Source organism: Podarcis erhardii (genome assembly GCF_964252035.2).
Source record: "Podarcis erhardii genome assembly, chromosome: 3".
Classification (NCBI taxonomy): domain Eukaryota; kingdom Metazoa; phylum Chordata; class Lepidosauria; order Squamata; family Lacertidae; genus Podarcis; species Podarcis erhardii.
This window is the reverse complement of record NC_138507.1, coordinates 29,021,218-29,033,067: the sequence shown is the minus strand read 5'-3', so window position 1 is coordinate 29,033,067 and position 11,850 is coordinate 29,021,218. Positions and strand designations below refer to the sequence as shown.

At 44.5% G+C, this 11,850-nt stretch overlaps 1 protein-coding gene across 9 annotated transcripts in view; it reads left to right on the top strand.

Moving 5' to 3' along the window:
- The first annotated feature begins 5,161 nt into the window (after positions 1-5,161).
- Positions 5,162-11,850, top strand: part of KIDINS220 (kinase D interacting substrate 220) — a 59,714-nt gene continuing 53,025 nt past the window's right edge. For 5 of the 9 annotated variants that reach the window (XM_081856701.1, XM_081856700.1, XM_081856699.1 and 2 more), the window contains exon 1: positions 5,166-5,361. The gene's annotated coding sequence lies outside the window, so the exon portion shown is untranslated. Of the gene's footprint in view, positions 5,362-5,467; positions 5,598-11,850 lie in introns of those variants that run through there. The other 4 variants (XM_081856696.1, XM_081856694.1, XM_081856702.1 and 1 more) reach the window with 3 other exon arrangements.

The window sequence follows — 11,850 nt, the reverse complement described above, 5'->3', positions numbered from 1 at the left end:
GTGGGCAGAAGCAACCTTTTAAGAATCATTGAAATGGAAAATTACTTTGGAAATGGTGAGATGTGGGGATAAGGGTCAAAGACACATCTCTCGAGAAGCAGCAGACAACAAAGCTGCAAAACAATACAATTAAAAAACACACCATGTAAGTACTTTGGGAGGAATTCAGCATCACACGCTTCCAATTCTTCCATTCATGCAAGCATTTTTGCCTGGAGGAATGATTCCCCTCTGCCTGCCATGTGGTTTTCTGGGGATTCTCCAGACCCCTCCCCACCCTGATGTGAAAAAGTCCTGTTGTGCAACTTCCTAGTACAACTACTTAACTTGCATCCAGCTCCCTTTCATGGGTCAGTGGAAACCAGACAGCACTCAATCAGGGGTGGAGCTAGCTGCTCCGGAACCCGGGGGTGGGGCCATGGGGCGGGGCAAGCACCCAAGGGGGTGGAGCAAGCCATCCATGGGCTGCTTCCTGGCCAGTGGGGGTGGGGGGAGGAAGCGGTGCTGCTCTGCCAGCAGCCTTCCTCCCTTCTCTCTTTCTTTCGACAGCTCGGGGAAGGTTCCCACCCCCAGGAAGCAGCCCGGGACCGGGGGGGGGGGGGGACAATGGCACGTCACCTGCCCCAAGCCTCCTCAAGCTGTCAAAATGAAGGGGTGAAGGGCGCCAGCAAGGTGGCGCAGCTCTGCCCCTTCCCCTGACGGCTCGGGGTAGGCTTGGGAGTCGCAGGCAGGTGGCGCGCCAAGTGTCACCCCCCTCCGTAATGACACCCAAGATGGGCCGCCCACACCGGCCCCCCTTCCTCCACTCCTGCACCCAATAGTGGCCCAATGTGGCTGATATTGGGAGAGGTACTGTTTTAGGTGGGACGCGGGTGGCGCTGTGGGTTAAACCACAGAACCTAGGGCTTGCCGATCAGAAGGTCGGCTGTTTGAATCCCTGCGACGGGGTGACCTCCCGTTGCTCGGTCCCTGCTTCTGCCCACCTAGCAGTTCAAACGCACGTCAAAGTGCAAGTAGATAAATAGGTACCGCTCCGGCGGGAAGGTAAACGGCATTTCTGTGCGTTGCCCTGGTTCGCCAGAAGCAGCTTAGTCATGCTGGCCACATGACCCGGAAGCTGTATGCCGGCTCCCTCTGCCAATAAAGCGAGATGAGCGCCGCAACCCCAGAATCGGCCACAACTGGACCTAATGGTCAGGGGTCCCTTTACCTTTACCTACTGTTTCAGGTGCTATTCTCTTTCCCAAGTTACTTAAAATATATGAAAGTGTTGGGAGCCATCACCCTGGGATTTTTTGTTATGGATTCATCTCTCACCACTAAACATGATAACAGAAAGAAAAAGTGTATGTCTTTTAGATATATGAGCGATTTCTTTTAACATTCAAACTGGAACCTTCATCCGTTTCCTGCGCTGTTCCATTCCTGACAAAGTAAGACTGCAGTCTGCAAAAACACTTGTACTGAAAAACCAAGTTAGTATTTTAAAGCACTGATATAATCCAGTCTGTCTTTGTTAAACAAACAAAAGGCTAACCATAGCCCTGAACCTCTAATGAAAGGTGGGAAAGGAAAATTTGAAACAATGCAGCGTCTTCACAAAACACGGCACTCCAGAAATTTCACTGCAAAAGAAGCTGTCTTATATTAAGTCACACCACTAGCCCATCTAACTGATTATTGTTGACACTGACAGGCAGCAGCCAGGGATTGAACCTGGAGCTTTGTGCCTGCAAAGCAGTTACCCACTACGGAGCTACAGTCTTCCCCCTAAGTCCCAACACATCTTCCTCGAGGTTTGTCAAACAGAACTACAAAACAAGAAACTAAGAACAAGGTCACACGTTACAAAATGAGACTGTAGTGCTTGCTTCTCAGTTGTCATAGAAACCTAGCAGTTCTCCCAGTAATTTGGGACTGAAAATGCTTGGAGAGTAACAATTGGCCTACTTGGCTTTTTCGTATTGGGATTAGAGCAAATGGCAGAAAGTTTTAATAGCTGGCATGATTATTCTCTGAAGCCAGTGCTTTTGCCTTCACAAATTATGTACACGGAAGCAGCATGATATCTGGAGGGAGTTCATTGGGCCAAGGAATACAGTATGAGGACCTCCTGGATTTTCAGTGGAAAACGAACCAGATGCTAATTCTGTGTGGTTCCAGCAGAGCTGTGTCAGACTCTGTTTGTAGTTTACTTTGCTTAGCTTAAACGAAGGATGAGGATTCTGTGGCCCTTGGGTAAACACTACAACACTCATTATGCTTGACCACTGACAGTGTGGCCTGGGGCTGATGGGAGTTGTAGTCCAGCAATATCTGGAGGACCAAAGGTTCCCCCACTTCTGGTGTATGGGGAGCTTGGAGCTACACGTTAGCAATATTTACTTGTCCTTTGTCTTTTGTTGTGGACCAAAAGGAGAAAAAAAAAAGAGCTGTGTAGGCAACGCTGAGAGAAACTAGGCACAGAAGGGCTTAATGAAGGAAGTTGTCCTTATCCCCCCCCCCATTTCTACCACCAACAAAGCAACAAGTGCTCTAGACTCTTTACAAAGAGCACAAAACATAAAAACCCCATAACACAAACAAAAGTAACACAAAAGAAAGGGAGAAACTAGGAAGAGCCAACACTACAGCAGAAATAGAATGCTATGCTGAAAGTGTTTTTTTTTGGGGGTGTGTGTTATGGTGATGGAGCAGCCGTGGTAAATAGGGAGACAAATGAATCGTTAGGGGCAGGGATTTCCGTACCATAGATTCCACACAGTGCTGGCTGGTGCTCATTGGGACTGGTCAGGCAGAAGACAGAAAGCCCACAGTAGGTAGAGGCAGAGCCCACTAAACCTTGTTTTGCCTCTTATTTTCTCTCTGCTGAGTTCTCCAACAAGCAACATGGAGAATAAGAAAGAGGAAATTGACAGTCAGCAACACTCCCTGAGCTGGATATGACTAAGAAGCCAGGCAAGTCGGGGATGGTTGAAGGCAGACTGAAGTTGGTGGGATAGTGCCCCATTTACCCTACTGGTGCCGGCCTCCGTTGGTGCCACAACCAAAAAATACCTCTTGCTGTATCCCCACAAGCCAAACCTCAGGTGAGAAACATAATGAGGCAGGCTTTAGAGAATATGTCAGCTTTCTAAGTTTCCTGCCGTTCGCGTTAATCCTAATACACGAAAAGCCAAGCAAGCCAATTAGTCCTGAAGCATTTTCAGTCTATTCCTGGAAAAGAGCCGACAAAATAGTTGTTAGGTTTCTATGACAATTTAGCAATGCTTAGATTCAGGTTCATCTTGAAATGAGTGCTAGGAAAGTCACATGACCTTAATCAACACCCTCCTCTTTTATATTTGACTGTTTGCCGGGTTAGAAGTCTTCCATTTCATGACATTTCCAGAATTCCATGCTTAGTAAAACAGCGACAAAAACCTTCTTGACCAAACTGGGCATCTATGCAGATGTGTGTAAAATTATCCCAATGTTCCCCACCTTTTTTAGGGAGGGGGAGCTGTTTCCTTAAAGGATGCCCATTTATTCTTTTCCTCCCTTTAACCCACCCTTAAAGACATTCTCTCCAGGTAGAGTTTAAAATAAACATCTGAAAATGCTTGCTACTATGCTGGAAAGGGAGAGTGCAGTTACAATTTCACATTACTCACAGGAACTATTATTAGAGTTGTATATATCCTGCAGTCAGGCTCTTCCTACAACTTCTGAGGGCAACAATTAACTCTACTCTTCTCATAACTTGTTCATAAACAGAGGACACTCCCTTCTGTAACTGTTTTATAATGTTTATGGGCTAGATTACTAGTTCCACAGGGCAGGGCAGGGTTAGTAAGCCATATTTTAAAAAATAGACTAACCCTAACCACATTTACTGGCAAACAAGTGGCCCAGTGCAGAGCATAGGATGGTTTGATTTCAAAAGGCTTAGGTGTATGCATCTCCTTGCTAAATTCTATACACATAGACTCCAGGTTTAATCACATTTACTTGAGAGCAAATCCCCTCATCAGACTTATTTGGATTTCAAAATAAGCCAAGTGAACATGATTGCACTGCTAACCCCTTGTTGAGTGTGCCTACAGGAAGGGCCAGCCTTCCAGAGGGCCTTCTTGGTAGTGGCTCCAACCCTGTGGATGTCAAGGAGATGAGTAACTATATAACTTTTAGAAGACATCTGAAGGCAGCCCTGTATAGGGAAGCTTTTTAAGGTTTAATGTTTTATTATTGTTAAGTTGTGGGTGAACATTCAGGCAACACAGCGATTCTTCAAACAGCTCTTGTTTATTCACAGGCCAGGACAGAACTGAACTGAAGGGTTCAGTGAGCACAATGTAACTGTAACAATTTTCTAAAACTATCCAATCACTGAACGTCACTTTCGATCCCTTATTTGCATAACTATCTACAGTATCCCCCTGCTGGCCCAGGGTGAGAACTTCAGTACATAACAATTATGTTTTGTATATAATAGCCCTAGAGTGGTCTAGGGCAACCCAGTCAGATGGGAGGGGTACAAATAAATTATTATTATTATTATTATTATTATTATTATTATTATTATTCTTCCATGAAGCAAAATGGGAATTGGCACCTCCTGCCCCAACCACTTCCATAGGCGGAGTGCCCTGGTTCTTGCCGAACTTAGAGGCAGCCAAGGTGGCACCTCAAAGCATCGCCGCTCGGCTTCTCTGTGTGCTGGAGGGCCTCCGCCCAGTGCTGGATTAAACCCTGTGGAGGTCCCTAGACATTCGAAATCTTGGGGGTTCCCCCCCCCACACCTCCCTGCAAATTATCTCCTAATACTTGGTTGCAATTTTCTTTCAAGACAAAATCAATATTATTGACAGCTATGGGGAGGTGCCACAGGGCTCTTTGTTGCACAGTAAACGGAGAGGTCGGGTCCCCCCCCCCACTCTTGACATGGGCGTAGCCTGGATTTTTGTTGGGAGGGGGGGGCGACAGAAACTCAGATTGATATTGATTTGTATTGATTTACAGTGTGAGGGGGCTTGGCAACCCAGACCCAGCCAGTCAAGCAGACCCAACCCAGCGGCGCTCAACCCCGAGCAGAGCACGCCTCCTCCTCCCCCCGCCCCCCGGCGTTCAATCTCGCCGCTCTCAAGCTCGCCCGCCTCAGCCCGAGGAGGAGGAGGAGGAGGAGGCCAGCCGCGCCCACGTGACCGCGCCGAGAACGGAGCGAGGGGCGGAGAAGGCAAGATGGCTGCCGCCGCTACTCGCGGGGAGTGGTGAAGGAGGAGGAGAAGCTCCAGACCCTCGCCGGGCTCTGAGGCGGCCCTGACGCTGCTACGACGACCCCCTTCGCCCTCTTCCTCCACCCAGGGTCTCCCGTTCTTGCTGGTAAGGGGCGTTTGATGGGCGAGGGGTCTCCGGGGGAGGGTGGTCGTGTGAACCTGTCAAAACAAAGGGAAGTGGAGCCGGCACCGCCCAGCATCCTCTTCCTCCTTCCCCAAACCCCACCACCTCGCAGTCAGGCGGAGGAGCCATGGTGGAAGGCACAGAATAGCGGCGGTGAGGCTGGTTGTCTCTGCCCAGTTACTTTTGGAGGAGGACAGGTTGCTGCTTTAGCCTCTTCAGTATGTATTTCTTCCGCCCTCCCCCCCTTCCTCGATGACGTCCCCGAACGTGTGAATGTTTTGGACGCGCGTCTGGGTGGCTTCTTCTCTTCAGTGCCCGCTTGTTTGCGGCGTCAGTCAAAACCCCGGGAGTTGCCGTTGTCTTGGGGGTGAGAAATTGTAGGAAAGGGGGGGTCGCTGTGTTAGGCTGAAATCCTGCACTCGTTTACCTGTACTCAGTGGGGTTTATTTCTTTACCTTTTTACCCTTTTATTTCTTAGTAGATGTGCGTGTGGGTTGTGCTGTGTCACAGAAAACACACCCGTCTTTTGTGTGCCTGAAAGTCTAACCAGTGTATTTCGGTGTATAAATTTCCCCTAAGGAAACAAAACAGACAAGTAATCCCATCTACCATGCGATATCTTGTAAACCTGTGTAAAAGCAACAGTCTCAGATTTAACTGTGTGTGTGTGTGTGTGTGTGTGTGTGTCCTTGCATGCATACCCATAAGCAATACCTATTCCAGGTAACTTTATTTCATTGCTGCTTTATTGTAGCTTTGTCAGCCTTACAGATTTTGGTGCAATATGTGAAGGACATCTTGAGCTTATTGTCAAAGGAGACGCTGTCTAAGGATGGTTGATGGCTGAATTTTGTTAGCATTGTTATCTTAACATTTTTTTAAAAATCAGAGAATAGAATTCATACTATTGGCTTTGTGCTTGGTGCTGTGCAGACACAGTGTCTAGTTGATTTGTAGTTTAAGAAATGCAAGAATGAAAGTGAATGGAGAAATGGCTGGAAGCCTTCCAGGTTTTATATGTGCCCTAAGAACAGAATGGGTTTTTTTTTAAGATCATGAAAAAGTGGAATTTCAAAAACAGCACATGGTAAGTATGAGCAATAATGGTTGCCAGCTCCAGTTAAGTATGTGGTGTCTGAATGGTATTACATTATTTGTGTGAATGGGTGGATGGATATATTGTGATAAAAAATATTATCACTGATTGTGATTATAGTAATTGCTTTATTTTTAACTTTTATTTTCATTCAGTTAGCTATTTATTTCATTTTTTTGTAACAGGAGAATAACTGGAGAATATTTACTGAATTACAGTTGTAGAGGAATTAATGTGTTGAGGGGTGGGGAATCCAAGAAAAGGGAAGCAACAGTGTTCTGTAAGAATTTGTGAAAACAAATGATTAAGAATGAAAAGAGTAGCATTAATTATTTTGAAAGTGGTGAACCTGCTTATTATTTCTATATTTGACTGGGGAATCATTGTATAGGGTTTTCTGAGATGAATACATCCAGTGTTTAAAATCTAAATGTTCCTGAGGTTATTAATAATTATGCAGTGTTTTTGACTGTCTGGTGTTGGCCTCTTCATATTCACTTATTTATACAGTGGTACCTTGGGTTACATAAGCTTCAGGTTACATACGCTTCAGATGACAGACTCCACTAACCCAGGAATAGTACCTCGGGTTAAGAACTTTACTTCAGGATGAGAACAGAAATCAGGCTCTGGCGGTGCGGCGGCAGCAGGAGGCCCCATTAGCTAAAGTGGTGCTTCAGGTTAAGAACAGTTTCAGGTTAAGAATGGACCTCCGGAACGAATTAAGTATGTAACCAGAGGTACCACTGTACATATCTGAAGAATTTTTATCCTTCTCTGACCAAGAAAGATCCCCAGAGTAGTTGTTCCCTAATGAGATGTGCCTGGTGCTAAAATTAAAATTTTTTGGCTTTAGGCAAAGACTTTTCTCTCCTCCTAGGCATTTGACACTTAATCTGCTGGGTGTTTAAATTGGTCTGTCTTCTGCTAGTTATGAGATGTTGCTTTTAGAATTGTGTTGACAAAGTGGTTGGTTGTTGTTGCATCTGTTTTTAATTCTTGTATATTGGGTTTTTTTATATCAGGTGGCTATGAAATAGTATAAATAATAAATAATCATTAGAGATCAAAAGGGAGACAGTCCTTGTCCTCAGACTTACAGCCCAAAACAGGGGAGGGCTGGAGGGGAGGAGGAAAAAGTCAACCCAGGCCCTAGGTATTAGTTACAAACTCATAGAACGAACAGCTCGGATTGGAACTATTTTAGAGAGATGATGAGCCAGACGTTTTCTGTGCTCTGAGTTGGGCTAATAGTGGCCCTGCTTTCACTCCCTCTCCTATAGTCCGATGAAATAGCTTTTGCCAGGTAACAATTCATGGAGGGAGGAATATAACTGAATGCATTACAAATGATTGTGTTGTACCTGTATAGTGTTCTTACTAATGGCACCTGTTGTGTGTGTGTGCTAGGTCTGTTTGTAGCCTTGCAGATCAGTGAGTGATTGTGTACATCATGGGTAGGCAAACTAAGGGCTGGGGGCCGGATCCGGCCCAATCACCTTCTAAATCCGGCCCGCGGACGGTCCGGGAATCAGCATGTTTTTACATGAGTAGAATGTGCCCTTTTATTTAAAATGCATCTCTGGGTTATTTGTGGTATTTATTTTAAATATTTCTAAACCACCCAATAAAAGTTTCTCTGGGCTAGTGGTGTCACTTAGTTAGTAGACAGTCAAGTAGTGTAGAAGAAGAAGAATTTGGATTTGATATCCTGCTTTATCACTACCTGAACATCTTAAAAAGCAGAGACATCACCTTGCCAACAAATGTCCATGTAGTAAAAGCCATGGTTTTCCCAGTAGTGATGTATGGAAGTGAGAGCTGGACCATAAAGAAGGCTGATCGCCGAAGAATTGATGCTTTTGAATTATGGTGCTGGAGGAGACTCTTGGGAGTCCCATGGACTGCAAGAAGATCAAATGTATCCATTCTTAAGGAAATCAGCCCTGAGTGCTCACTGGAAGGACAGATCTTCAAGCTGAGGCTCCAATACTTTGGCCACCTCATGAGAAGAGAAGACTCCCTGGAAAAGACCCTGATGTTGGGAAAGATTGAGGGCACAAGGAGAAGGGGACGACAGAGGACGAGATGGTTGGACACTGTTCTCGAAGCTACGAACATGAATCTGACCAAACTGTGGGAGGCAGTGGAAGACAGGAGTGCCTGGCGTGCTCTGGTCCATGGGGTCACGAAGAGTCGGACATGACTAAATGACTAAACAACAACAACAATCACTACCCGAAGGAGTCACAAAGCGGCTGACATTCTCCTTTCCCTTCCTCCCCCACAACAAACACTCTGTGAGGTGAGTGGGGCTGAGAGACTTCAAAGAAGTGTAACTAGCCCAAGGTCACTCAGCAGCTGCATGTGGAGGAGCGGAGACGCGAACCCGGTTCACCAGATTATGAGTCTACCGCTCTTAACCACTACACCACACTGTAGAAATGAATTTCATGGAAGATGGAAATGGGCATGGCACATGCTGGCCCACCCCACCTCCTTGTGTAGATCAGAGTTTGAACATGGAGAGAAAAGGCTTAACCTATCTCCCCACTCTTGCATATAGGGCCTGAATGTGGAAATGCTCAAGTTATGGTAAGTGTGTGGCCTCTCCTGTGTTTCCTACAGTGTTTGACTAACTGCCCAGGTCATCTAAGGCAGTTTTATATGTTCATATTGGGTAGTCTGAATATACTCCTGGGTGAAGCAGCCATTGTGGTCTTGATATTGATATCAAGCCTAGTACTATATATTCTAATGAATAAAGAAATTAACACCTTAGAAATGTGTTTCATAGAGTGCATTTCCCCTTTTTGAGCTATGTATAAGTGTCGCTAACACAGGAGAAGAATTGAAATTGGGGGGGGGGGACAAATGAGTGTTCCAGCCTTTACAGATTTGGGATTTCTGTTGAGGGAGGCGCTGATTTAAGCTTTGGGTGTGAAAACTGTATCTGATGTTGCTGAAAACCATCCTAGATAGGACAAAATCAGATGATGCTTCGACTTATGGTAAGACTTTGTCATCAAGCAATGATAGGAAAATTATGAGTTTTCTCCTAGTCAGAAGCAGAAATCCTAACAATAGCACTATGACACACACACACACACACACACACACACACACACACACTGACCCATCATCCGGCAAATCCTAATGAAGAGCATGTACAACGCCTCTTTGTGAACCCTGCTAAAACTTCCTTAGCATTCCTGAAGCTTCTTGGGTGGTGTGATGGCACTAATGGTTTAAAATTGGAGATAAGTATCCATTCTGCATATTGTAGAGGGATGACTGCAGAATCTGCAGTTGGATCTGATAGATTGTAAATGGATCTGAACAGTAGGTATCACCCAGGCCTAATTGGTATTGTCTGCCTCTGTCCTAGACCTAGTTTTTAGTTGTGTTTCTGCAGGAACAGCTCTTTCTGTCTCATCCCTTGGCTGTGTCTGTAGTTGTTGGTATAACACTTATCCCTGTTTTCAGTCCATATATAGTTACTGATTTCTAATATTTTTGTACTTGGAAGTTTCAGTTGCTCTTTCAAAAAGTTTCTCTTAGTCTTTAAGGTGCAACAATACTGATTTTTGTTTTTGCTGCAGTAGATTAACATAGCTACCCGTCTCAAAATGGTTAGAAATGAGTTTGTGTGGCCATGGTAGACATTCATGTGTAGCATATGACTTGCAGTAATTGACAGATGGAAACACAACAGACCATAGTGCAGAAACTTCCTTTGATATACAGCAGTATGTAACTCTTTTAAGAGTTTTCTAGGAAGTTGCATAGTAGACTGTTTACATGGCAATTTTTAGAAACTGTTAATTATGAATAAGGCAAGCAGAATATGGCAATTACTTGGAATAGCATGGTTAAGAAGTAAGTGTTACTGTTGAGAGCTATTATCTTTCAACCTTTTCCATCTGTCTTCCATTCCATATGAAGTTGGAGACCTATGGGGAGTGTTAAGAGCACACAAAGGCTCAAACTTTTATGACTGAAGAATCTGTTAAGGCCATCTCTAGGGCTCAGGCTTATCCCACAAAGCAGTGAGACTTCTCTGTCTTAGACAGGAAGTGCAAAGTTACAAACACCAGCTTACCTCAAATGCTGCCTCAGCAGCTGGACTTTCTGCCCTTCAGGCTTCTGTTTTCATTCACCTGTACCATATTGCCTTTTAGGGTCAGCAATCCAAAGATTGGGTCACCTCTAATGCATCACCGAATGCTTTTACTCACATGTATAAAATCAGTGAGATGTGTTGTCAACCTTAGCTCCTTGTTTCTCTACAGATGGCAACATGTATGGCTGATAAAACCCCACAGGGTGCACACACCGGTCTCTTACATATGCACCACATTTGATGTGCCCTTAAGCGACTTTTTTTTTTTTTGCAGGGGGGGGGGGACTATCTATCCTAACAGACTGTTGAATGAAACATTATTTCCACATTACTGTAGCATCAGTCGCTTGCGGTTTATATTGAAGTCACAGAGTAAAGCAAGCGACATTAAAGAGAGTTCTTTGCCGACTCAGCAGCTAAGTTATCACAGGAGTTTGAAATGTGCAAAATGCATTTATAGCAAAGCAGCAATTGTGTCTTACTTTTAAGCAGTGTATATGCTGGAAGTGTAGGTAGCAAGCTTCCAGAAATCACATTCAAATCAAGGCTTGGTAGTGTAATTAGGGAAAAGTTGACCCAGGTATCCAATCTGAACAGGAGTGCAAAATTGGTGAAATTATGTGATGTTTTCTGCTCTGTTTAGGATAGCTAGAAATGTTTTCAAAGCAGTAGGTAGCAGCTTTGTAAGAAGGAGCCAGTGCTTTTCAAGGGCTGTGAATCCAGTTTTTACTGACAATTTCAGATGAAATATATGATTTATGTCTCAAATTGTTGTGTAAAAATTTGTATGGTGCCTGGTTGTGCTTGGGTGTGGTAGGACACAGAATAGAGGGACCTCACCTAGTTGTGGAAGTTAGTTATTGCTGCTCATCTCAACAGTTACGTGCATACTGGATAACTGAGAATATATGACCCGATAGATGTCATGTAGGAAGATTCATCATATTCTGGGGAAGGTGTGTTAATTTTTTTAATAGTTGTTGCAAGTTACGTGCATGACAGAAATTGTAGACAGAATAAATTCTTTTACAAACCCAGTTACTAATCAAAAATTCACCTCAAAATAATTCGTAATATAAATTATAGTTCTTTTCAGCAAATTTCCTACCTTTATGATTATGTCTCTAATGCACTGCCAATTTTACTAGACAAATTACCTCCATGGCTCCAAATGGCCATTCTCTCTGAGGTTTCTACTTTGCTTGCAAATGTGAGGCTTGCAACCATGAATAAATGCAGAACAGGCTCATAT